The sequence below is a fragment of the Salvelinus alpinus genome, chromosome 24 (genome assembly GCF_045679555.1).
Source record: "Salvelinus alpinus chromosome 24, SLU_Salpinus.1, whole genome shotgun sequence".
Taxonomy (NCBI): Eukaryota; Metazoa; Chordata; class Actinopteri; order Salmoniformes; family Salmonidae; genus Salvelinus; species Salvelinus alpinus.
This window is the reverse complement of record NC_092109.1, coordinates 11,854,319-11,882,001: the sequence shown is the minus strand read 5'-3', so window position 1 is coordinate 11,882,001 and position 27,683 is coordinate 11,854,319. Positions and strand designations below refer to the sequence as shown.

The following is a 27,683-nucleotide window of genomic DNA, read 5'->3' as shown; positions in this document are numbered from 1 at the left end:
ACCAAGCTTACCATTGGCTTTAATTAACCAAAGTTAAAATGTAGAGACAATTTGACAAAATAATGTAAACACATTAATCACAATTTATTTTACATAGTGTTCTTAAAATACTGTTCCCTTTGGTTATCACTGTCCGTTAGTAGTTAGCTTGTCCTACCTTGTGCTAAGGTTATTACGTCTGCCATATGCCCGCCTTGCTTTTAAGACGGAGGTTTGTGCAAAGCATTATCAAAGTTCACTGTCTCTTCTATATAATGTACAAAACGACTACAGTAGACAGCATTTATTTGGCCGGTTCTTGTTGTGATAGGACAGCTGCAATAACACTTCTACTAAGTCTCTGCTTTTCAACCCCATAACCATTAACACCTGTAATTAAAAAGCCATTTAATTCCTTCATATAAAAACACATAACACCGCAATACTGAGAGATTAAAATGCCACCTATCGGTAATGATTGTCTCTGTTGCTAAGCAGTTATGGGTTGATGGTTTTAAGACTCCAACCAAACAATCTGTCCATGCTAGTATGGACATTGGAACCTAGAGTTGAGCTCTTATGCACATTCTGGGTTACTTTAGTTGTTCCTGCTTCTTCCTAACCAGGTGACCAAATAGGAAAGAGGAAGGCATTTTTTATTTTATTTTTACATCACTGTCAAAGTCTCCATCTCAAATGATTCCATATTCCCTGTATAGTGTGCACTACTTTGGGCCACACAGGGTATAGGGTGTCATTTGAGTATTGTTCATCACATGTTAGTCGTTTTCATCATAAGTCACCATAATCATAACAGTAACACTGTCAACCAGCATAGTTCACATCACAGTGTGAGTGGTTGGTGTCAGTTCTTCTGTTTGGAGATTCTAAACGGACCTGGGTCGCAATTAGCACCAGAAGGTAGCTAAATAAAGCACACCCTTCTGTAAATACTTGAAAGAAAACAGGATCCAGGATCCTATTTGGATCCAGGTCTGGTACTCTGGTTCTAAGCTGGGTTCTCCGTCCGTCCCCGGTGTGTAGGCCTTGCTCTAGCCTTCTGCTGCAGCCGGTTCCTGGTGGGTTAAGTGAGGACCAGTGGCTCCTAGACTACCATGGCAGGGTATTTCCTCCCCAACATCTCCACCCTCTGCCCCACAGAACACAGCTCCACTGGCAGATAGGCAAATGCCAGGCTCCTCTGGGTGGTGTAGCTGTAGGCCCCTGATGTAGTGTTGCCAACCACCTAGGAAAGAGAAGAGAGCAATAAGCTATATGCTTTTCTATAGGATGGTTGCAGGTACTGTAGGAAAATGCTGGGTGGTGTAGAGTTTAGAAACAATTATTAAAGTGTCACTCCACAATGATACAATTATCGACAATACATATTACGCATAAAAAAACCACATTGTGGCACATCTATAATGCATACATCATCTACATTGTTGGTAACACTGTTGGTGTAAGTGTATGCCTCTTGTGTTGCCTCTTTATCACCGCGCGCACACACACAGCTCACCTTGCCGTTGAGATGGTCCCGTCGACAGCTTCCTCTTCAGACCTTTAGCTTTGATCTCCTGCAGTGCTGTCTTACCGATGAAGTCTGCAGGCTGCGGACAGGGAGAGAGATGTTTGTGTGTGTGTGTGTGTACTGTATTTAAACATAGCATTTATTAAAGAATACAGGTGTGTAGGAGACTTGGGATACTGGCTACATGGCCACAATTTCTTAACATCTAAACATAACCCACCTGGTTTGAATATGAACACCTCTACTTGAACACACAGACAGTGGCTGACTGGTGAGAGAGCAGTAGCTAGTAACAATGTCTACCTTGTTGAGATTGATGAAGTAGTCCAGACCAGCTTCCAGAGGGTTGGTGTCAAAGTTCATCTGATAAAAAAAAAAAGTCAATCTATACCGCATGAGAGTGCGTGTGTGTGTGTGTATCTCTGCGCCCCAGCCTCTGGACCCTTCTCCAGTCATACTGATGACATGGCGTAGGTACCAAAGTTGTCGATGCCCTCATCCTGTCCTGCTTCCATGATAGCCTGGTACACCGCTGCCATGTCCTTCTGAGGTAGATACAGCTCCCAGCCCAACTCACCTGAAACACACGCAGTCAGTTACACTGTACATGCTTCACATGTACTCTTAAACAGTTGTAAGCTTACACACACACACACACCTGTGTAGGAGAACCTGATAGCTCTGAGGTTGATGCCAGCCAGTTGAAGAGGTTTGCAGTGGAGTAACTTGAGGCCTGCATCGCTCATCAAAAATAAAATAGCAACATTTAATTTGACCTTTTATTTAACTAAGCAAGTCAGTTCAGAACAAATCCTTATTTACAATGACGGCCTACCCCGGCCAAAACAGGACGACTCTGGGCCAATTGTGCGCTGCCCTATGGGACTCCCAATCACGGCTGGATGTGATACAGCCTAGATTTGAACCAGGGACTGTAGTGACGCCTCTTGCACTGAGTTGCAGTGCCTTAGACAACTGCGCCACTCGGGAGCCGCTCACGTCCTCCTGAGTGACTTTCTGTAGAACGTCTCTCGTCTTTGGTCCAGCCACAGCCAACACCCCAATGTCCTCTGTCACGTTAGAGATGTCTACGTTATCCCTCCTTCTGTCTCCTATCCACCTGGGGTTAGAGAGGGATCCATAGGGTCATATGGTTATACTTACAACTTCAAGGAATAGAAACGCCTGCACAATGTCGATTCAATTAATCCACCAATCAAAGTCTTCATTAAGGACTTGATCAGTTGAATCCGGTGTTCTACTGCAGGGCTGGAGCAAAACCCTGGACCCACATGGCCCTTGGTGGAGAAGATTGGCCACCTCTGCCTGCCCTGCCGTAAGGCTGCAGTGCAGATTTCCTGACTGTCAGTGTTCTCCTGCTACCACTAGGGGGCGATATACAATACTAAGCTGTCTCGGGGTGTGTGAGAGAGCTGAATGAATAGGACATTAATTTGTTTTTAATGTGCTGTTCCCTATTGGAGCAGAGAGAGGGGGTGTTACCGTAACAGCTGCTGTGAGGAATTGGAGTACAGAGTTATACTACCAGTGTTTTCTATGTGGGTTAGAATAATGTTATATAATGGAATATTGAATAATGTTATATGGGATGGTTTGACTCTACACCTGGCCTGAGCTGCTTAGAGTATGAGGTTTTCAAATCTGTCTGTGTGTGTGTGTGTGTGTGTGTGTGTGTTACCTGAGGTCGTGCGGTTCTGATCCGGTCCTGTGATGAGGAGGAACTCTCCAGGTGCGAGCTGGGTAATGGTGACCTCAGTGTAGACTCTCCGAGTGGGGGTCGACATATGGCTGATGTTAATTAGGCCCACCTGACAGGGGAGAGAGAGGAACATAAATATACTTCCTAAGCCCAACAACCTCGAACAGGCCAGCATGTTCAAACTCAACACTGCCACCTGTTGGCAATAGCGAGATTCATGGGGACTGGGAGTCACGCAGTGAGTTGTCTATGAGACTGAATGAGTTTAGCCTGGTGTGTTGCAGTGGCACATTCAGTTTCTCTCACCTTGGGCATAGTGTTGGTGAGATACAGTAAGATGTGATATAAGAGCACAGTGAGTACTAATACAGTGAGTTGTATATAGTGTTTTCCTTACCTTGGGCATAGTGTTTTCCTTACCTTGGGCATAGTGTTTTCCTTACCTTGGACAAAGTGTTTTCCTTACCTTGGGCAAAGTGTTTTCCTTACCTTGGGCAAAGTGTTTTCCTTACCTTGGGCATAGTGTTTTCCTTACCTTGGGCAAAGTGTTTTCCTTACCTTGGGCAAAGTGTTTTCCTTACCTTGGGCAAAGTGTTTTCCTTACCTTGGGCAAAGTGTTTTCCTTACCTTGGGCAAAGTGTTTTCCTTACCTTGGGCAAAGTGTTTTCCTTACCTTGGGCAAAGTGTTTTCCTTACCTTGGGCAAAGTGTTTTCCTTACCTTGGGCAAAGTGTTTTCCTTACCTTGGGCAAAGTGTTTTCCTTACCTTGGGCAAAGTGTTTTCCTTACCTTGGGCAAAGTGTTTTCCTTACCTTGGGCATAGTGTTTTCCTTACCTTGGGCAAAGTGTTTTCCTTACCTTGGGCATAATGTTTTCCTTACCTTGGGCATAGTGTTTTCCTTACCTTGGGCAAAGTGTTTTCCTTACCTTGGGCAAAGTGTTTTCCTTACCTTGGGCAAAGTGTTTTCCTTACCTTGGGCAAAGTGTTTTCCTTACCTTGGGCAAAGTGTTTTCCTTACCTTGGGCAAAGTGTTTTCCTTACCTTGGGCAAAGTGTTTTCCTTACCTTGGGCAAAGTGTTTTCCTTACCTTGGGCAAAGTGTTTTCCTTACCTTGGGCATAGTGTTTTCCTTACCTTGGGCAAAGTGTTTTCCTTACCTTGGGCATAGTGTTTTCCTTACCTTGGGCAAAGTGTTTTCCTTACCTTGGGCAAAGTGTTTTCCTTACCTTGGGCAAAGTGTTTTCCTTACCTTGGGCAAAGTGTTTTCCTTACCTTGGGCAAAGTGTTTTCCTTACCTTGGGCATAGTGTTTTCCTTACCTTGGGCAAAGTGTTTTCCTTACCTTGGGCATAGTGTTTTCCTTACCTTGGGCAAAGTGTTTTCCTTACCTTGGGCAAAGTGTTTTCCTTACCTTGGGCAAAGTGTTTTCCTTACCTTGGGCAAAGTGTTTTCCTTACCTTGGGCATAGTGTTTTCCTTACCTTGGGCAAAGTGTTTTCCTTACCTTGGGCATAATGTTTTCCTTACCTTGGGCATAATGTTTTCCTTACCTTGGGCATAGTGTTTTCCTTACCTTGGGCAAAGTGTTTTCCTTACCTTGGGCAAAGTGTTTTCCTTACCTTGGGCATAGTGTTTTCCTTACCTTGGGCATAGTGTTTTCCTTACCTTGGGCATAGTGTTTTCCTTACCTTGGGCAAAGTGTTTTCCTTACCTTGGGCAAAGTGTTTTCCTTACCTTGGGCAAAGTGTTTTCCTTACCTTGGGCAAAGTGTTTTCCTTACCTTGGGCATAGTGTTTTCCTTACCTTGGGCAAAGTGTTTTCCTTACCTTGGGCATAATGTTTTCCTTACCTTGGGCATAATGTTTTCCTTACCTTGGGCATAGTGTTTTCCTTACCTTGGGCAAAGTGTTTTCCTTACCTTGGGCAAAGTGTTTTCCTTACCTTGGGCAAAGTGTTTTCCTTACCTTGGGCAAAGTGTTTTCCTTACCTTGGGCAAAGTGTTTTCCTTACCTTGGGCAAAGTGTTTTCCTTACCTTGGGCATAGTGTTTTCCTTACCTTGGGCAAAGTGTTTTCCTTACCTTGGGCAAAGTGTTTTCCTTACCTTGGGCAAAGTGTTTTCCTTACCTTGGGCAAAGTGTTTTCCTTACCTTGGGCATAGTGTTTTCCTTACCTTGGGCAAAGTGTTTTCCTTACCTTGGGCATACTGTTTTCCTTACCTTGGGCAAAGTGTTTTCCTTACCTTGGGCAAAGTGTTTTCCTTACCTTGGGCAAAGTGTTTTCCTTACCTTGGGCAAAGTGTTTTCCTTACCTTGGGCAAAGTCTTTTCCTTACCTTGGGCATAGTGTTTTCCTTACCTTGGGCAAAGTGTTTTCCTTACCTTGGGCATAGTGTTTTCCTTACCTTGGGCAAAGTGTTTTCCTTACCTTGGGCAAAGTGTTTTCCTTACCTTGGGCAAAGTGTTTTCCTTACCTTGGGCAAAGTGTTTTCCTTACCTTGGGCATAGTGTTTTCCTTACCTTGGGCAAAGTGTTTTCCTTACCTTGGGCATAATGTTTTCCTTACCTTGGGCATAATGTTTTCCTTACCTTGGGCATAGTGTTTTCCTTACCTTGGGCAAAGTGTTTTCCTTACCTTGGGCAAAGTGTCTTCCTTACCTTGGGCATAGTGTTTTCCTTACCTTGGGCATAGTGTTTTCCTTACCTTGGGCATAGTGTTTTCCTTACCTTGGGCATAATGTTTTCCTTACCTTGGGCATAGTGTTTTCCTTACCTTGGGCATAGTGTTTTCCTTACCTTGGGCAAAGTGTTTTCCTTACCTTGGGCAAAGTGTTTTCCTTACCTTGGGCAAAGTGTTTTCCTTACCTTGGGCAAAGTGTTTTCCTTACCTTGGGCATAGTGTTTTCCTTACCTTGGGCATAGTGTTTTCCTTACCTTGGGCAAAGTGTTTTCCTTACCTTGGGCATAGTGTTTTCCTTACCTTGGGCATAGTGTTTTCCTTACATTGGGCATAGTGTTTTCCTTACCTTGGGCATAGTGTTTTCCTTACCTTGGGCATAGTGTTTTCCTTACCTTGGGCATAGTGTTTTCCTTACCTTGGGCATAGTGTTAGCGAACAGTCTGTCCAGTTGTTTCTGGGAGTCCTTCCCTTTAACCATGAACTTGCCGAAGGGTGTAAGGTCCACGACCTCAACCTTCTCCATCACCAGGTTAGACTCCCTCCCCACTGGACCGAACCAGTTGGTACACCTGAAACTCGGCCTGGGGAGAACAGACAGACACTTGGGGGTTATTTACTTGGTTTATTTCAAATATAATGACTGAAAGTATTAACTGAGACAGCGCTTAGTTACTTCATATATTTAACAATTATATTTGAATAAGTAAGTTGACTGAAAGTGAAAACACATTCACAGTAATGACTTGAGAGGAGGTGCAGGGGAGAGGAGATGCTTACGGACTAGCGTTTCTTGATAAACTTAACGCTGTGTTATAATAAAACAGTCATACAAAGATGGCTCTAGAAAGGAGACTATTCACTGCAAGTACGTACATAATGTTACGTCACTGGGCCCTTATACGGTAGGTTTCATAGTTTTACATATGGAAAAACTGTATTTTAATATACCATGGGCATCATTTCAGAAAGAAATCCCACAGATGGTGCTAAATTCTCAGAGGCAATTAAAAGCTTAGTCAGCCACCGGTAGATGGCCAACTGAAAGCTAACCGTGAGTTGGATTGGAAAACTAGATCCTAACCCGGAGTTTGAACATGTCAATTGGAACCTAACACTGAGTTTGATCTCTCAATCACCTCCAGCTCTTAATTAAAACAAGAGTGGTTTCAGACCAACACATGATGATTACGTGGGACTGATATTATCAGACTATATAGAGTATTGAACAGTAAGTACAGAGCAGTTATTTCCCCAGGCATTACATGTGAATAAAAACAGGAAGATGTCCAGCCTTTCCCCACCCTCCATCCCAAAAAGAAAGAACACCAAGTCCTCAAACAGTCTAACATACACACAGGAACACACAGCTGCACTGGGACAAAACACACACATACAACTTTGCTACAATGTGTGTGCGTGTAGTGTCTTCACACTCAAGGATGCAGAGAGTTCCAGGCACAAAGGAGATAGTGATGTGCCAGACAGACAGCTTTGGAATGGAACATTCCTAAAGCCACACTATGCTTTCCATATGTGTACACGCCATAAAACACCTCACGGCCAACTTCCTTCACTACTGTCCACTGGCATGATGGTCCAGGAGTAGTAGTAGCAGTAGTAGTGTAACATGATGGTCCAGTAGTAGCAGTAGTAGTGTAACATGATGGTCCAGTAGTATTGTAACATGATGGTCCAGCAGCAGTAGTAGTAGTGTAACATGATGGTCCAGTAGTAGCAGTAGTAGTGTAACATGATGGTCCAGTAGTAGCAGTAGTAGTGTAACATGATGGTCCAGTAGTAGCAGTAGTAGTAGTGTACCATGATGGTCCAGTAGTAGTAGTAGTGTAACATGATGGTCCAGTAGTAGCAGTAGTAGTAGTGTACCATGATGGTCCAGTAGTAGTAGTAGTGTAACATGATGGTCCAGTAGTAGTGTAACATGATGGTCCAGCAGCAGTAGTAGTGTAACATGATGGTCCAGTAGTAGTGTAACATGATGGTCCAGTAGCAGTAGTAGTAGTGTAACATGATGGTCCAGTAGTAGTGTAACATGATGGTCCAGTAGTAGTGTAACATGATGGTCCTGTAGTAGTGTAACATGATGGTCCAGTAGTAGTAGTGTAACATGATGGTCCAGTAGTAGTGTAACATGATGGTCCAGTAGTAGTGTAACATGATGGTCCAGTAGTAGTGTAACATGATGGTCCTGTAGTAGTGTAACATGATGGTCCAGTAGTAGTAGTAGTGTAACATGATGGTCCAGTAGTAGTGTAACATGATGGTCCAGTAGTAGTGTAACATGATGGTCCAGTAGTAGTGTAACATGATGGTCCAGTAGTAGCAGTAGTAGTGTAACATGATGGTCCAGTAGTAGTGTAACATGATGTAGTAGTGTAACATGATGGTCCAGCAGTAGTAGTAGTAGTGTAACATGATGGTCCAGTAGTAGTAGTAGTGTAACATGATGGTCCAGTAGTAGTGTAACATGATGGTCCTGTAGTAGTGTAACATGATGGTTCAGCAGCAGTAGTAGTAGTGTAACATGATGGTCCAGTAGTAGTAGTAGTGTAACATGATGGTCCAGCAGCAGTAGTAGTAGTGTAACATGATGGTCCAGTAGTAGTGTAACATGATGGTCCTGTAGTAGTGTAACATGATGGTCCAGTAGTAGTGTAACATGATGGTCCTGTAGTAGTGTAACATGATGGTCCAGTAGTAGTGTAACATGATGGTCCAGCAGCAATAGTTGTAGTGTAACATGATGGTCCAGTAGTAGTGTAACATGATGGTCCAGTAGTATTGTAACATGATGGTCCAGCAGCAGTAGTAGTAGTGTAACATGATGGTCCAGTAGTAGCAGTAGTAGTGTAACATGATGGTCCAGTAGTAGCAGTAGTAGTGTAACATGATGGTCCAGTAGTAGCAGTAGTAGTAGTGTACCATGATGGTCCAGTAGTAGTAGTAGTGTAACATGATGGTCCAGTAGTAGCAGTAGTAGTAGTGTACCATGATGGTCCAGTAGTAGTAGTAGTGTAACATGATGGTCCAGTAGTAGTGTAACATGATGGTCCAGCAGCAGTAGTAGTGTAACATGATGGTCCAGCAGTAGTAGTAGTAGTGTAACATGATGGTCCAGTAGTAGTGTAACATGATGGTCCAGTAGCAGTAGTAGTAGTGTAACATGATGGTCCAGTAGTAGTGTAACATGATGGTCCAGTAGTAGTGTAACATGATGGTCCTGTAGTAGTGTAACATGATGGTCCAGTAGTAGTAGTGTAACATGATGGTCCAGTAGTAGTGTAACATGATGGTCCAGTAGTAGTGTAACATGATGGTCCAGTAGTAGTGTAACATGATGGTCCAGTAGTAGTGTAACATGATGGTCCTGTAGTAGTGTAACATGATGGTCCAGTAGTAGTAGTAGTAGTGTAACATGGTGGTCCAGTAGTAGTGTAACATGATGGTCCAGTAGTAGTGTAACATGATGGTCCAGTAGTAGTGTAACATGATGGTCCAGTAGTAGCAGTAGTAGTGTAACATGATGGTCCAGTAGTAGTGTAACATGATGTAGTAGTGTAACATGATGGTCCAGCAGTAGTAGTAGTAGTGTAACATGATGGTCCAGTAGTAGTAGTAGTAGTGTAACATGATGGTCCAGTAGTAGTGTAACATGATGGTCCTGTAGTAGTGTAACATGATGGTTCAGCAGCAGTAGTAGTAGTGTAACATGATGGTCCAGTAGTAGTAGTAGTGTAACATAATGGTCCAGCAGCAGTAGTAGTAGTGTAACATGATGGTCCAGTAGTAGTGTAACATGATGGTCCTGTAGTAGTGTAACATGATGGTCCAGTAGTAGTGTAACATGATGGTCCTGTAGTAGTGTAACATGATGGTCCAGTAGTAGTGTAACATGATGGTCCAGCAGCAATAGTTGTAGTGTAACATGATGGTCCAGTAGTAGTGTAACATGATGGTCCAGCAGCAGTAGTAGTGTAACATGATGGTCCAGCAGCAATAGTTGTAGTGTAACATGATGGTCCTGTAGTAGTGTAACATGATGGTCCAGCAGCAATAGTTGTAGTGTAACATGATGGTCCAGTAGTAGTGTAACATGATGGTCCAGTAGTAGTGTAGCATGATGGTCCAGTAGTAGTGTAACATGATGGTCCAGTAGTAGTGTAACATGATGGTCCAGTAGTAGTAGTAGTGTAACATGATGGTCCAGTAGTAGTGTAACATGATGGTCCAGTAGTAGTGTTACATGATGGTCCAGTAGTAGTGTAACATGATGGTCCAGTAGTAGTGTAACATGATGGTCCAGTAGTAGTGTAACATGATGGTCCAGCAGCAATAGTAGTAGTGTAACATGATGGTCCAGTAGTAGTGTAACATGATGGTCCAGCAGCAATAGTAGTAGTGTAACATGATGGTCCAGTAGTAGTGTAACATGATGGTCCAGTAGTAGTGTAACATGATGGTCCAGTTGTAGTGTAACATGATGGTCCAGTAGTAGTGTAACATGATGGTCCAGTAGTAGTGTAACATGATGGTCCAGTAGTAGTGTAACATGATGGTCCTGTAGTAGTGTAACATGATGGTCCAGTAGTAGTGTAACATGATGGTCCAGCAGCAATAGTAGTAGTGTAACATGATGGTCCAGTAGTAGTGTAACATGATGGTCCAGTAGTAGTGTAACATGATGGTCCAGCAGCAATAGTAGTAGTGTAACATGATGGTCCAGTAGTAGTGTAACATGATGGTCCAGTAGTAGCAGTAGTAGTGTAACATGATGGTCCAGTAGTAGTGTAACATGATGGTCCAGCAGCAATAGTAGTAGTGTAACATGATGGTCCAGTAGCAGTGTAACATGATGGTCCAGTAGTAGTGTAACATGATGGTCCAGCAGCAGTAGTAGTAGTGTAACATGATGTTCCAGTAGTAGTGTAACATGATGGTCCAGTAGTAGTGTAACATGATGGTCCAGTAGTAGTGTAACATGATGGTCCAGTAGTAGTGTAACATAATGGTCCAGTAGTAGTGTAACATGATGTAGTAGTGTAACATGATGGTCCAGCAGTAGTAGTAGTAGTGTAACATGATGGTCCAGTAGTAGTGTAACATGATGGTCCAGCAGCTGTAGTAGTGTAACATGATGGTCCAGTAGTAGCAGTAGTAGTGTAACATGATGGTCCAGTAGTAGTGTAACATGATGGTCCAGTAGCAGTAGTAGTGTAACATGATGGTCCAGTAGTAGTGTAACATGATGGTCCAGTAGTAGTAGTAGTGTAACATGATGGTCCAGTAGTAGTGTAACATGATGTAGTAGTGTAACATGATGGTCCAGCAGTAGTAGTAGTAGTAGTGTAACATGATGGTCCAGTAGTAGTGTAACATGATGGTCCATCAGTAGTAGTAGTAGTGTAACATGATGTAGCAGTAGTAGTGTAACATGATGGTCCAGCAGTAGTAGTAGTGTAACATGATGGTCCAGTAGTAGTGTAACATGATGGTCCAGTAGTAGTAGTAGTGTAACATGATGGTCCAGTAGTAGTGTAACATGATGTAGTAGTATAACATGATGGTCCAGCAGTAGTAGTAGTAGTAGTGTAACATGATGGTCCAGTAGTAGTGTAACATGATGGTCCAGTAGCAGTAGTAGTGTAACATGATGGTCCAGTAGTAGTGTAACATGATGGTCCAGTAGTAGTAGTAGTGTAACATGATGGTCCAGTAGTAGTGTAACATGATGTAGTAGTATAACATGATGGTCCAGCAGTAGTAGTAGTAGTAGTGTAACATGATGGTCCAGTAGTAGTGTAACATGATGGTCCAGCAGTAGTAGTAGTAGTGTAACATGATGGTCCAGTAGTAGTGTAACATGATGGTCCTGTAGTAGTGTAACATGATGGTCCAGTAGTAGTGTAACATGATGGTCCTGTAGTAGTGTAACATGATGGTCCAGTAGTAGTGTAACATGATGGTCCAGCAGCAATAGTTGTAGTGTAACATGATGGTCCAGTAGTAGTGTAACATGATGGTCCAGCAGCAGTAGTAGTGTAACATGATGGTCCAGCAGCAATAGTTGTAGTGTAACATGATGGTCCTGTAGTAGTGTAACATGATGGTCCAGCAGCAATAGTTGTAGTGTAACATGATGGTCCAGTAGTAGTGTAACATGATGGTCCAGTAGTAGTGTAACATGATGGTCCAGTAGTAGTGTAACATGATGGTCCAGTAGCAGTAGTAGTGTAACATGATGGTCCAGTAGTAGTAGTAGTGTAACATGATGGTCCAGTAGTAGTGTAACATGATGGTCCAGTAGTAGTGTAACATGATGGTCCAGTAGTAGTGTAACATGATGGTCCAGTAGTAGTGTAACATGATGGTCCAGTAGTAGTGTAACATGATGGTCCAGTAGTAGTGTAACATGATGGTCCAGTAGTAGCAGTAGTAGTGTAACATGATGGTCCAGTAGTAGTGTAACATGATGGTCCAGCAGCAATAGTAGTAGTGTAACATGATGGTCCAGTAGTAGTGTAACATGATGGTCCAGTAGTAGTGTAACATGATGGTCCAGTTGTAGTGTAACATGATGGTCCAGTAGTAGTGTAACATGATGGTCCAGTAGTAGTGTAACATGATGGTCCAGTAGTAGTGTAACATGATGGTCCTGTAGTAGTGTAACATGATGGTCCAGTAGTAGTGTAACATGATGGTCCAGCAGCAATAGTAGTAGTGTAACATGATGGTCCAGTAGTAGTGTAACATGATGGTCCAGTAGTAGCAGTAGTAGTGTAACATGATGGTCCAGTAGTAGTGTAACATGATGGTCCAGCAGCAATAGTTGTAGTGTAACATGATGGTCCAGTAGTAGTGTAACATGATGGTCCAGCAGCAGTAGTAGTGTAACATGATGGTCCAGCAGCAATAGTTGTAGTGTAACATGATGGTCCTGTAGTAGTGTAACATGATGGTCCAGCAGCAATAGTTGTAGTGTAACATGATGGTCCAGTAGTAGTGTAACATGATGGTCCAGTAGTAGTGTAACATGATGGTCCAGTAGCAGTAGTAGTGTAACATGATGGTCCAGTAGTAGTAGTAGTGTAACATGATGGTCCAGTAGTAGTGTAACATGATGGTCCAGTAGTAGTGTAACATGATGGTCCAGTAGTAGTGTAACATGATGGTCCAGTAGTAGTGTAACATGATGGTCCAGTAGTAGTGTAACATGATGGTCCAGTAGTAGTGTAACATGATGATCCAGTAGTAGTGTAACATGATGGTCCAGCAGCAATAGTAGTAGTGTAACATGATGGTCCAGTAGTAGTGTAACATGATGGTCCAGTAGTAGCAGTAGTAGTGTAACATGATGGTCCAGTAGTAGTGTAACATGATGGTCCAGCAGCAATAGTAGTAGTGTAACATGATGGTCCAGTAGTAGTGTAACATGATGGTCCAGTAGTAGTGTAACATGATGGTCCAGTTGTAGTGTAACATGATGGTCCAGTAGTAGTGTAACATGATGGTCCAGTAGTAGTGTAACATGATGGTCCAGTAGTAGTGTAACATGATGGTCCTGTAGTAGTGTAACATGATGGTCCAGTAGTAGTGTAACATGATGGTCCAGCAGCAATAGTAGTAGTGTAACATGATGGTCCAGTAGTAGTGTAACATGATGGTCCAGCAGCAATAGTAGTAGTGTAACATGATGGTCCAGTAGTAGTGTAACATGATGGTCCAGTAGTAGCAGTAGTAGTGTAACATGATGGTCCAGTAGTAGTGTAACATGATGGTCCAGCAGCAATAGTAGTAGTGTAACATGATGGTCCAGTAGTAGTGTAACATGATGGTCCAGTAGTAGTGTAACATGATGGTCCAGCAGCAGTAGTAGTAGTGTAACATGATGTTCCAGTAGTAGTGTAACATGATGGTCCAGTAGTAGTGTAACATGATGGTCCAGTAGTAGTGTAACATGATGGTCCAGTAGTAGTGTAACATGATGGTCCAGTAGTAGTGTAACATGATGTAGTAGTGTAACATGATGGTCCAGCAGTAGTAGTAGTAGTGTAACATGATGGTCCAGTAGTAGTGTAACATGATGGTCCAGCAGCTGTAGTAGTGTAACATGATGGTCCAGTAGTAGCAGTAGTAGTGTAACATGATGGTCCAGTAGTAGTGTAACATGATGGTCCAGTAGCAGTAGTAGTGTAACATGATGGTCCAGTAGTAGTGTAACATGATGGTCCAGTAGTAGTAGTAGTGTAACATGATGGTCCAGTAGTAGTGTAACATGATGTAGTAGTGTAACATGATGGTCCAGCAGTAGTAGTAGTAGTAGTGTAACATGATGGTCCAGTAGTAGTGTAACATGATGGTCCAGCAGTAGTAGTAGTAGTGTAACATGATGTAGTAGTGTAACATGATGGTCCAGCAGTAGTAGTAGTAGTGTAACATGATGGTCCAATAGTAGCGTAACATGATGGTCCAGTAGTAGCAGTAGTAGTAGTGTAACATGATGTAGTAGTGTAACATGATGGTCCAGTAGTAGTGTAACATGATGGTCCTGTAGTAGTGTAACATGATGGTCCAGCAGCAATAGTAGTAGTGTAACATGATGGTCCAGTAGTAGCAGTAGTAGTGTAACATGATGGTCCAGTAGTAGTGTAACATGATGGTCCAGTAGTAGTAGTAGTAGCGTAACATGATGGTCCAGTAGTAGTGTAACATGATGGTCCAGTAGTAGTGTAACATGATGGTCCAGTAGTAGTAGTAGTAGTGTAACATGATGGTCCAGCAGCAGTAGTAGTAGCGTAACATGATGGTCCAGTAGTAGTGTAACATGCTGGTCCAGCAGCAGTAGTAGTAGCGTAACATGATGGTCCAGTAGTAGTGTAACATGATGGTCCAGCAGCAGTAGTAGTAGTGTAACATGATGGTCCAGTAGTAGTGTAACATGGTGGTCCAGCAGCAGTAGTAGTAGTGTAACATGATGGTCCAGTAGTAGTAGTGTAACATGATGGTCCAGTAGTAGTGTAACATGATGGTCCAGTAGTAGTGTAACATGATGGTCCAGTAGTAGTGTAACATGATGGTCCAGTAGTAGTGTAACATGATGGTCCAGTAGTAGTGTAACATGATGGTCCAGCAGCAGTAGTAGCGTAACATGATTGTCCAGTAGTAGTGTAACATGATGGTCCAGTAGTAGCAGTAGTAGTGTAACATGATGGTCCAGTAGTAGCAGTAGTAGTAGTGTAACATGATGTAGTAATATAACATGATGGTCCAGTAGTAGTAGTAGTAGTGTAACATGATGGTCCAGTAGTAGTGTAACATGATGGTCTAGCAGCAGTAGTAGTGTAACATGATGGTCCAGTAGTAGTGTAACATGATGGTCTAGCAGCAGTAGTAGTGTAACATGATGGTCCAGTAGTAGCAGTAGTGTAACATGATGGTCCAGTAGCAGCAGTAGTGTAACATGATGGTCCAGTAGTAGTAGTAGTGTAACATGATGGTTCAGCAGTAGTAGTGTAACATGATGGTCCAGCAGTAGTAGTTGTGTAACATGATGGTTGAAATTAGGTAAACTAATTAGGCCACTAGAAGCGCTGCCTCTGGATGAGCGTTTTCCTGTTTGCTTATGGCCTTATACAGCTCGTTGAGTGCTGTCTGAGTGCCTGCATCGGTTTGTGGTGGTAAATAGACAGCTATGAAAAATATAGATAAACTCTCTTGGTAAATAGTGTGGTCTACAGCTTATCATGACATACTCTACCTCAGGCGAGGTTTATGATTTTGGGGTGGAGTGAAAGGAGTCCGCAACCTGCACTAATAAATTGGGAAACGATGCTGAACACTCAGTGGTAGTGTCATACTTGTATTGATTGACTGATTGACCGGGTATCTTACTTGTATCCTGCAATGTATCCAGGCTTATAGAACCAGTGTGGTCTTTCCCAGCCAGCATGGAAGCCCATGGAAGCCTTCCCCTTTAGTAGCTCATACACACCACTGATCCTGTGGGTCGGACGGCCCGCAAAACGCTCCTCTTTAGAGTAGCCCGCTGAGGGAGATAGAAATTAAAACATTCATTTTCAACATTCTTTAGTAAACATGCCTTTACTTCAACCAGTAAAGATATCCCATTCATTGAAAACCCACTCACCCATTGTACAAAATCCTTCTCTACTATAGGCCAGTCAGGGTAGTGAGTACTCACCTACGTTGTTGAATCCATAGGACTCTCTGGCCTTGGCACACATATAGGGTACCGTGGTCCATTTGCCGGAGCGGTTGGGGTCATCCCCTGTCACGATCCAATCACTGAGGAACCTCCCGATGCCACCGGCGTGGATCACCCCATACCTGGGACATCACACACAGTCCGACCATGTGGTAATGCCTTTGACCTTCAACCTCCCAGTCAGTCAAACGTAACAAGGCTTACCTAGTTTTTACAGCAGGGAAGATAGTAAGACCTTCAGCATGAAGAACTTTCACACTACACCATCCAGTCACATCGATTTACTTCAGCATCCACCCCTGACCCCAACCCATTGCTCAGAGCTCCCCCCAAATAAACACTGGCACACAATCCCACTCCTATGTTTACCCGAAGCCGATGGCGGTCCAGTGGTTGCGTGCGCCCTGGTGCTGTCCGACCATGGGCAGGAGGTCAGGGGTGGAGGTCATTGGTCCAGACACAATGTTGATGATGTCAGCATTCTTCAGCACAGCTACCATCTCCATGGCCATCTCAACATGGTCCATGATACGGTCCTGGTCTGACTCAAACAGCTCTTTACCAAAACATGTACCCCACACACACACACACACACACACACACACACACACACACACACACACACACACACACACACACACACACACACACACACACACACACACACACACACACACACACACACACACACACACACACACACACACACACACACACACACACACACACACACACACACACACACACACACACACAGAGGAGTACAACTGAGGTTAGGCATACAGAGAGGGAGAGTCTGTGGGACAGAGAGAAATCGAGAGCAAGATCAACAGACAGACAGACCTGGTGGTACTCCATTTGTAACCCAGGAGTCCTGCAGCACCATCTTCTCCTCTCTCTCGTAGGGTCCAAACAGCAGTCGGTCTCTCTCTCCTGTCTGAGGTAGTAGGAGCCCTCCAGGTCCCTGATCACTGGCAGCTCTGTCTTCAGGGCCTTCACCTAGGCAACACATCAAAATGTATTAAACATCTAATCAAACTTTAATAAACATCACAACACATGTTACTTTAAAATAGACACACATTCAACAATTGAATTAAATGAGTACCTCAGGCACTGTTGCTGGGACAGCACGCTGGTGATGGACAGGGATAGTGGGGTGCTCAATGCCAATCAGCTGGCCAACTTCCCGGGCCCAGATTCCTGTAGACCAATCAAAGAACAGTAATTATTTCATCGTCTGAAAAGGTGCACCTTCAGTGGGGTCAATAGAAACCAGAAACATTCAGGTTTTTTTCAGGGGAAAGGAAGAGAGCCTGTGAAGCGACTTCCGCTTTTGGATGTGCACCTTTCTGTTTACAGTCCCCACCCCAGTGAAACATATCAGATACCTAAAAATAGCACCCGTCTTTCTTCGAGATGAAGACACTACATACCAATTTTGTTGATGTCATTATTGCTAGATAAAGCTAGCTAGTATTTGGCTAGCAGCTAGCTACGGCACGTGTTTGCTTGCTCTCTGAAGTTGTTTCCATGCGGAATATAAACAAGGCAACATTCCATCTTAACTCCTCCTCCTTTTCCCCCCTCGTCATGACCAGAATGTGCGGTGTCCTGCTCAGGTGTTTATTTTACACCTTCTAGGTTAGGTTAGCATAGATGTTTTGAGGAGACCAGGAAGCAGACACCGGAGTAGGGAGAAAGACGCCAGTAGGGTGTAAACAGCCATCCCTGAACTGCCCCAGTCTCCACAACAAGGAAAGCAAAACAAGTTTAAGAACAGAGCCTCACACACCGACTCTCTCTGCCTTCTACTAACCCAGCCTTCACATCCTCAGATCAAAATAGTGCAAAGCCAGCTCGGTCCCACAGATTGTGCAATGATAATGACAGAAATGGAGCAGAAAATGGCCGTAAAATTGTAGAGTGGTAGAATCTCAGATGCAGAGTATGAAAGCCGGTAGATAGGTAGAGTAAAAACACGACTGTTATTACAGCACTATGGTGTACTCTGACACTTAGACATGGTTGTGTCTGAAATGATACCATATTCCCTAGATAGTGCACTACTTTTGGCAAAAACCATGGGGCTCTGGCCAAAAGTAGTGCCCTATATAGAGAAGAGGATACCATTTCAGATTGGCATGGTGTTAAGGGCCCGTCACATTAACACTAACACAATTATCTGTCTGTCTGTGGCTCTAACACTATGACTCCACATCTTAAGACAAAGATAGGAGACCCCCTGTTCTACCAGCTGATTCACTTTAGAGTGAACGTCGAGTCCCACTGCATAGAAGGTTATTCTTGTTTTAAACTTCATCAAAGGCTTCATCTACAAAGGATTTCATTTTCTAGGAGCTATTTCAGGTGGTCAGCTGAGATTCCAACCCTGGCTGTTGGTGATAATGTGATCTGATCTGATGTTTGGTATAACGTCAGACGACTGGGTTTTATAACAGCTCTTTCTAAGGCCTTCTTCTTTTGGGGTTTAATGGCAGCGTGCAAACCAACTTTTTTCGTTGCGTTGCCGCTTTTCTTGGGAGTATTTAACCGTCTCCCTGCTTGTTAGCTTCCCCACCAAAACACTGGCACAAACACGAATGTTCCTACTCCGGAACATTCTGAAAGAGAAGGAAACAGACCAGCCAGAGCCACTAGATCCACAGGGACATGGATACTTCCCTAAAACGGAACATTTACGCACTACAGTACCTGTGTAAGTCACAGAACTATTGCTTGACCGTGACAAGCGCAAACCCAGTCAACACATAGTACTACATAAAATGTATAGACTGTACATTTATTCATATACTATAACACAAAGATTTAAAAATAGACGCCTACACAATTTTACAAATGAAATAAAAGATTCAGTAAAATAATGTATGGCATAGCCTCTGTGTACAGTAGACTGACCACTAACCAGTATAGGAAGCCTGTTGCTATGAGCCTCTTGCCAGATCAATATTCTGATTTCCGGGGCAAAAGTCAGCTGCCCTACCCTCTACACACAGACAAACACACACACACCATTACCCCTGCTGACACTACAGCTGTTTGTCCCTACAGAGCACAGACTGGTAACGGCCTGCAGGAACCAGTTGCCGTGACAGCTGAAAAAAAATGTCACATAACCCCACTTGTTGACTTCTGCCGCTTTCTGCGGAGTTGCAACTGTTCCACACCAGACCCTGCGTCAAGTACATAAATACATGACATAAATAATTGACGTACAAGTAGGACAAAGAGTAACGGTAGAGTATGCAAGTCTGATATAATCACTCATTTTAGATACTGCTTTACAGTATATCTCTCAAATTGAACAGAGTTTTGCGGCATTATAACTTCAGCTTTGTTAAAAAATGTTTAGCTCAGAGGGATACATACTCTCTCTACCTTTTTTAAAGGTTGCCTTTCCCTACTTCTGTAGGCTATGGCCAGTTAAGGCCAGAGCAGAGCTGCTGGGGGAGTCCGAGTAGATAACACACATGTTTACCAGCACACTGTAGCAGGATACACACAAGGTCATTCACAAACACCTCCCAGGAATAACCTCCAATGAATTGACTCTGTGACCCATTTCCAATGGGGCTTTACATCTGGGCTTACCCATATCCACAGTACACCCTCCGCACCTTTAACTAACCAAATCAAATGTTTATTTGTCGCATGCACCGAATACAACACGTGTAGACCTTACAGTAAAATGCTCACTTTCAAGCCCTTAACCGACAATGCAGTTTAATGAAAAATAAGTTAAGTAAAAAAATTAAAGTAACAAATAATTAAAGAGCAGCAGTAAAATAACAGTAACTCACTCACTCCCTTTCCTCCTTATTTATGAGCACCAGTGATAGCGTGATAAGCTAAATCATTTCTAAAGGCCAGAGACTCCGATAAAGACTGTTTCTCTCTCTCTCTGTGAAACAGTACTGTCCAGTTTCTGTTCACAGTACATATAGCTCCCACTTAGGAATGAAAGGTAAACGGAATAACTGGTTTCACCCGTGGTTTGAGGAGGTCCTGTGTGAAGACCTTTCACTGGTTGTCTCAGTGGCCTGTTCTCCTTTTGGTTCCATTAGTAGGTCACGGCCCACATGGTGAAACCGATCCTTCAGGGGGAGACACATTCCTAGAACCGCAACCCCTGACCTTACTCTGGGGATTCTCATTGGTCAAGGTGCCAAACGGTGGTTTCAGGAAGAGGGAGTGTCATGTTTTGAAGGTGGGGGAGGAGAAGATAAAAAGACGGGATACAGGATTTTACTCCAGCCCTGGAAAAGCTGCTCCTGGGGACATTGATTTGTTCAATCCACTGTGTTCGAGCAGGGTTGGGGCATAAGCAACAGCCTGTACACCCAGTAGCTCTCCGTGAGCAGGCTTGGTCACCAGCGACCAAGAAGAAAGAGAGAAGAGATGGGCAGCAAAAGAGGAAACGTTTGGGATGACGAGGCCTGGCAAGTGGGGTTGGGAGAGAAGATGAGAGTAAATGAGAGGGAAGAAAAATTGAAGGGTTTAGAAAAAGGGGTAAGAGAGAGAGAGGGAGAGGAGGGCAAGCAGGGAGTTTGAAGTTGGAGGAAAGAAGAGTTGATAGAGAGGGAGGGAAGGAGCCGAGGAGAGCGTAAATGGAGGGATTAGGGTATGTGGGGGAGGTAAAGATGGGGAGGTAGAGGTGGTTGGGAGTCAAACAAGGGAATGGGGCGAGTGTGAGAGTGGAAGGAGAGAGAGATGGAATGGGGTGAGAGTAAAGAGAGGGAGCGTTGGAGAGAATGGAGTCTGTGAGGAATGCTGCAGCAGCACTTTAGGATCTGCTTCACATGGAGTTATTTCTGCAGACCACAGCTCCAGCAAATGTAAATCACATACCCTTCCCTAACCTGCATGTCAAGGGGTAAACCCCCAAATCCCACCACACTTAGGGCTCCCAAGTGGCGCAGCGGTCTAAGGCACAGCGGTCTCAGTGCTTGAGGCGTCACTACAGACACCCTGGTTCAAATCCAGGCTGTATCACAACCTGCTGTGATTGGGAGTCCCATAGGGCGGCGCACAATTGGCCCAGCGTCATCTGGGTTTGGCCGGTGTAGGCCGTCATTTGTAAATAAGAATTTGTTCTTAACTGACTTGCCTAGTGAAATAAAGGTTAAATAAACAAAATAACAACTTTACACAACTCACCCACCCACTACAGGAGAGATGAGGTTGGCCTGAGGGTTAAAGAGATATTTGTATTGTAATGAAAGATATGAACTCCCCAAGGTTATGTATAGAGAGGGAGGCTTTGCTGGAAACAACAGAAAACCAGACAGTGAGCGCTATGACGCTCCCATCATAATTATCATACCAGCATTATTCCCACATATCCAAACAATGCTCTCAGAATGTAAAAAACTCAACCGCAAACCAGTGGGCCCATTTCACAGTTTAACTCCTGGTGGAGTGATTTTAAAAGGGGTGTAGTAGCTACTGTTTACGAGCACAACCAAGGCTGTTCTGAGAGAAAGAGGCCCACAAAACCAAAACTGAACACCCAGATAGACTCTCAGACGGCAGGGTGTGTGTGTGTGTCTCTGCTAGTGCAAACAAACACAGCAACTTACACAGTCACCACACGAACCTCCACTCCTGGACCTGTATGTACTTTACTGGACCATATGGAGACGGTAGTCATTACTACATTGGTCAAACACTACAAATCTACAGTGTCTGGTGGGGTTTCAAGTTACTTTTTTAGCTCCACTATGGGATGTTTCCATTGTACCCCTGACAAAGTGGACTTAATTTCCACCCAGCAGCTATACGTGTAGCTAGCTATATGTTTCTCTCTCCATGTTGATTGTACGCCAAGTACAATGTATAGGACATAGACTGTAATGCTCTCACCTGCTGTGACTTACACGAGTTACATTTGTGAAGGACAGTGAGAGAGAGAAAGAGAAAGGGGAAGATGGAGAGAGATTTTGAGGTGAATTCTTGGACTTGGATAAACAGCAGTGGAAGGAAAAAAGGAGCCATATTTGCCAACTGAATCGTCCCAGAACTGGTATGATCCAGTTCAAACCACGTGACCCCATTTCCTCTGAACCCAGGTACCTAATAAGCCTGCCAGGCAGATTTAACTCCTCGGAATTCAGACACGAGAAAGAGAAACTAAGACCAAATAGGCTCAGTACTGGTCCAAACCAAACAAGAACTACAGCTGAACTCAACCTTAAAGCGTTTGGCTAATCAACTGCTTTTGTCTTCAGAACTGGGGGTACAAAGACCTCAACTGTGCTCCTTAGTCTGTTCTACTCTTTCCACTATAGGCTTTGATAGGCTTTGTTGGCATTGACCAAAACAGCTGAACTGAAAATAAGTTCATGACAAGAGACTGGTTTGATTGACTTGAGAGACATGGGGTTCTGCTATCCAATCCAAACTGTGGGATACGTCTCCAACAACCTGGGAGAGGCTACATGGGATGGGTATCAACTTGTTGCTGAACTGAAAATAAGTTCATGACAAGAGACTGGTTTGATTGACTTGAGAGACATGGGGTTCTGCTATCCAATCCAAACTGTGGGATACGTCTCCAACAACCTGGGAGAGGGATACATGGGATGGGTATCAACTTGTTCAGATATCAGCTTACTCAAACTTTAGAGACATTACGACTAGAAAAATGTTAATCACCTGAAGTGTGTTTGTTTGTTCAAACCTTTCGTCTGGTCATAGTTTCTCAATCACGTTTTCCAGTGAGAATTCAATGTGACCCCAGACCTGTGTATAACAGGACTGTGTTTTTGAATGGCCAAACTACTTGAGTACGATCCAAACATCACGACAACCTCTTCTATAGCCCTAAAAAAACACTATAACACAACTAATATATCTATAAGATACTAATATATCTACAAGATACATTGCTTAATGCAATGTATTGATATTCAATTGATGTAAAAATCAATAATCAATGCATGTTCTGTTGCTGAGTGGTAGGGTTCGTACAATGTTTGTTTGAACATACTGACTTGTGCGAGGAGCGATCAATCAACACTCTCTGCACAATAACCCAGTCCCTGGTTGCTCAACTTCCAACTACACCAACCCTCCTCTGGCTCTCTTTCAAAACACATTCTAGCATGAAGCTCACCCTCCCAGTCTGCCAAAGGCTCTTGTTTCTATTTTCCACGTTTGCAACAAGAGGTACATGTTGTGCGTATATGCTTGCAAGCTTGTCTTTGTGCATGTATTTGTGTCACTTTTAATCAGAGGACGGACTGGAATGGAATGAATGGAACCCATTCCAGCCATTACAATGAGCCTGTCCACCGATTTCTCCCTCCACCAGCCTCCATTGGCGTTTACATAGAGACAGATATTTTGCCTCTGACAGATATTGGACCTGTGGCGTTGACTATGGGGTTAGATCTGATGGTCCCGGGTGGGGTCTGGACGTCTCACTTTCAGTCGCTGGTGGGTGTGAGACCAGAGACCGGAGCTGGTTTGTAGATCTGGGCTCCGTACATACGGGGCCCCAGCAGCCAGTGCCATGGTCAGTGAGTAGGGGTCAATATGGCCATCTCCTGGGTTATACAGACCCATTAGCATCTGGGGGAGGTGGCGATAAAATGTTACTGTTACTCTCATGTCTATGTTCTGCACTGGTTCAAACCTGGTCTATAATCATGTTTCTATCCACAGTTTATATGAGAGTAAAGTCATACAGCAAAAAAAAATAAAAAAATCACGGCAGCTGTAATGGAAACAGGAAGTTTCAGTAGAATTTTATAAATGGAGACAGATAATTTGTTTGTTCGACATGGTGGGATCATTTTGTGTCGGTAAAATTCATTATGCGAGAAATGGTGGTGGAAACGCCTTGATGCGCAAATATTGATATAATAACCATCATATCGAAGTAAACTTGGAATCACACGATGATATGGTGTGTGGTCCTCTCACTACGACTCGGGAAACCATGCAGTTTATTCGGCTACAGATTAAATAAATTATGATGAACTTCACAGGGTGGTGAAATTGCACGGTGATCTTGATGCTCCTTTCCAATAAATATCAAAAGGTCTTATTCTGGGGACATTATGATTGATGCTTGACTGCCGTTTGACAAATAAAAATATTCTCGCTCTTATCGATAATAATGTCATCATGTAGACTAGACAACCTACCCGCACTGTATCTGCGAGCTGTTGGCTAGAGGGCAGGTGTAGGCACCTTTGGGCAGGTGTTGGCTAGAGGGCAGGTGTAGGCACCTTTGGCCAGGTGGGCAGGTGTTGGCTAGAGGGCAGGTGTAGGCACCTTTGGGCAGGTGGGCAGGTGTTGACTAGAGGGCAGGTGTTGGCTAGAGGGCAGGTGTAGGCACCTTTGGGCAGGTGGGCAGGTGTTGACTAGAGGGCAGGTGTTGGCTAGAGGGCAGGTGTAGGCACCTTTGGGCAGGTGGGCAGGTGTTGGCTAGAGGGCAGGTGTAAGCACCTTTGGGCAGGTGGGCAGGTGTTGGCTAGAGGGCAGGTGTAGGCACCTTTGGGCAGGTGTTGGCTAGAGGACAGGTGTAGGCACCTTTGGGCAGGTGTTGGCACACAAGACCAGAGTAGCACATTTGCTATTTGACGCAACAGTTTGTGACAAAACTATCAGTAGAGTTTAAAATATGATGGAAACACAATGAACTTGAGATTTTTATTCGGTACATGAAAACGAAAGCAAAAAATGTCAATTTTGTGTGCAGTACGTCATCATAAGGATTTTTATCCGCAACAAGTCCGTTTGGTGGAAACACACCACTGGTGTGCGCATATTTTCTTTATGTAGATTGTAGAATATTCAAAAGAGAATATTTCGCCAATTGGATGGAAACCTAGCTACAGACACCAGTGGAACAGAGTCAAACATGTTGTATCCATATGTTTGATGTGTTTGATACCATTCCAGACATTACAGTGAGCCCGTCCTCCTATAGCTCTTCCCACCAGCCTCCTCTGACATACACCCTTATAGGCTTTAAAGATTATACACTATGGAAGTTTAGTTGCCCTTTTGGCTCCGGAGCACCTCCAGAGGCCGGGCTGCCGGGCTGGTGGGAACCCACCGCCTAGAGACACACAGAGAAAAGGAAGGTGTGAACATACAGATACAGACTCACATTATCATCCATTGTGCCGTTCTGTGGTTAATGTGTAGTGTACGAGACTCTCATACAGATTGATGCTGTGGTAGTGGACCTTCTTCAGGTTGATACCAGGGTGGTAGTATGTGGTCAGACCAGCAAAGAACAGACCATAAACATGGATACTTAGAGGAGGAGGCATGGAAGTGTACATATGATCGCTGACTACACTTAATGGACTGTATGGACCCTGCAAGTTTGCAAAGCAATGTTTTGAAAGTGTATATTTTTTATATATACAGTTGAAGTCAGAGGTCATAAACCTTAGCCAAATACATTTAAACTCACAATTCCTGACATGTAATTCTTGTAAAAATTCCCTGTCTTAGGTCAGTTAGGATCACCACTTTATTATAAGAATGTGAAATGTCAGAATAATAGTAGAGAATGATTTATTTCAGCTTTTATTTATTTCATCACATTCCCAGTGGGTCAGAGTTTACATACACTCAATTAGTATTTGGTAGCATTGCCTTTAAATTGTTTAACTTGGGTCAAACGTTTTAGGTAGCCTTCCACAAGCTTCCCACAATAAATGGGGTAAATGTTGACCCATTCCTCCTGACAGAGCTGGTGTAATTGAGTCAGGTTTGTAGGCCTCCTTGCTCGCACACGCTTTTTCAGTTCTGCCCACAAATTTTCTATGGGATTGAGTTCAGGGCTTTGTAATGGCCACTCCAACACCTTGACTTTGTTGTCCTTAAACCATTTTGCCACAACTTTGGAAGTATGCTTGGGGTCATTGTCCATTTGGAAGACCAATTTGCAATCAAGCTTTAACTTCCTGACTGATGTCTTGAGATGTTGCTTCAATATATCCACATAATTTTCCACCCTCATGATGCCATCTATTTTGTGAAGTGCACCAGACCCTCCTGCAGCAAAGCACCCCCACAACATGATGCTGCCACCCCCGTGCTTCACGGTTGGGATGGTGTTCTTTGGCGTGCAAGCCTCCCCCTTTTTCCTCCAAACATAACGATGGTAATTATTGCCAAACAGTTCTATTTTTGTTTCATCAAACCAGAGGACATTTCTCCAAAAAGTACGATCTTTGTCCCCGTGTGCAGTTGTAAAACGTAGTCTGGCTTTTTTATGGCTGTTTTGGAGCAGTGGCTTCTTTCTTGCTGAGCGGCCTTTCAGGTTATGTCGATATAGGACTCGTTTTACTGTGGATATAGATACTTTTGTACCTGTTTCCTCTAGCATCTTCACAAGGTCCTTTGCTGTTGTTCTGGGATTCATTTGCACTTCTTGCACCAAAGTACATTCATCTCTAGGAGACAGATCGCGTCTCCTTCCTCAGCAGTATGACGGCTGCGTGGTCCCATGGTGTTTATACTTGTGTACAATTGTTTGTATAGATGAACGTGGTACCTTCAGGCGTTTGGAAATTGTTCCCAAGGATGAACCAGAATTGTGGAGGCCTACAATTTTTTCTGAGGTCTTGGCTGATTTCTTTTGATTTTCCCATGATGTCAAGCAAAGAGGCACTGAGTTTGAAGGTAGGCCTTGAAATACATCCACAGGTACACCTCCAATTGACTCAAATTATGTCAATTAGCCTATCAGAGGCTTCTAAAGCCATGACATCATTTTCTGGAATTTATCAAGCTGTTTAAAAGCACAGTCAACTTAGTGTATGTAAACTTCTGACCCACTGTAATTGTGATACAGTGAATTATAAGTGAAATAATCTGTCTGTAAACAATTGTTGGAAAAGTTACTTGTGTCATGCACGAAGTAGATGTCCTAACCGACTTGCCAAAACTATAGTTTGTTAACAAGAAATTTGTGGAGTGGTTGAAAAACGAGTTTTAATGACCGCAACCTAAGTGTATGCAAACTTCCGACTTCAACTGTATAAACACCACCGTTCAAAAGTTTGGGGTCACTTAGAAATGTCCTTGTTGTTGAAAGAAAAGGTAATTTTCTTTTGTCCATTAAAATATCATCAAATTGATCAGAAATACAGTGTAGACATTGTTAATGTTGTAAATGACAATTGTAGCTGGAAACGGCTGATTTTTAATGTAATATCTACATAGGCGTACAGAGGCCCATTATCAGCAACCATCACTCCTGTGTATCAGTGGCTCGTTGTGTTTATCTAATCCAAGTTTATCATTTTAAAAGGTTAATTGATCATTAGAAAACCCTTTTGAAATTATGTTAGCACAGCTGAAAACTGTTGTTCTAATTAAAGTAGCAATAGAACTGGCCTTCTTTAGACAAGTTGAGTATCTGGAGCATCAGCATTTGTGGGTTTGATTATAGGCTCAATTAGTGTCTAGTTTGAGAAACCGACACCTCACAAGTCCTCAACAGCAGCTTCATTAAATAGTACCCGCAAAACACCAGTCTCAACGTCAAC

At 43.5% G+C, this 27,683-nt stretch overlaps 1 pseudogene; it reads right to left on the bottom strand.

Moving 5' to 3' along the window:
* On the bottom strand, positions 1 to 23,775 carry LOC139551692 (dimethylglycine dehydrogenase, mitochondrial-like; annotated as a pseudogene).
* Between the last annotated feature and the right edge of the window lie 3,908 nt (positions 23,776 to 27,683).